The sequence below is a fragment of the Entelurus aequoreus genome, linkage group LG26 (genome assembly GCF_033978785.1).
Source record: "Entelurus aequoreus isolate RoL-2023_Sb linkage group LG26, RoL_Eaeq_v1.1, whole genome shotgun sequence".
In the NCBI taxonomy this organism is placed as follows: Eukaryota; Metazoa; Chordata; class Actinopteri; order Syngnathiformes; family Syngnathidae; genus Entelurus; species Entelurus aequoreus.
Window position 1 is genome coordinate 34,251,723 of NC_084756.1, and position 615 is coordinate 34,252,337.

Below are 615 nucleotides of genomic sequence, written 5' to 3' on the forward strand. Positions count from 1 at the left end.
TTAATGTGTAGTATCTGTCATTTTAACTACTACTCATTTAATGTGTAGTATCTGTCATTTTAACTACTACTCATTTAATGTGTAGTATCTGTCATTTTAACTACTACTCATTTAATGTGTAGTATCTGTCATTTTAACTACTACTCATTTAATGTGTAGTATCTGTCATTTTAACTACTACTCATTTAATGTGTAGTATCTGTCATTTTAACTACTACTCATTTAATGTGTAGTATCTGTCATTTTAACTACTACTCATTTAATGTGTAGTATCTGTCATTTTAACTACTACTCATTTAATGTGTAGTATCTGTCATTTTAACTACTACTCATTTAATGTGTAGTATCTGTCATTTTAACTACTACTCATTTAATGTGTAGTATCTGTCATTTTAACTACAACTCATTTAATGTGTAGTATCTGTCATTTTAACTACAACTCATTTAATGTGTAGTATCTGTCATTTTAACTACAACTCATTTAATGTGTAGTATCTGTCATTTTAACTACTACTCATTTAATGTGTAGTATCTGTCATTTTAACTACTACTCATTTAATGTGTAGTATCTGTCATTTTAACTACTACTCATTTAATGTGTAGTATCTGTCATTT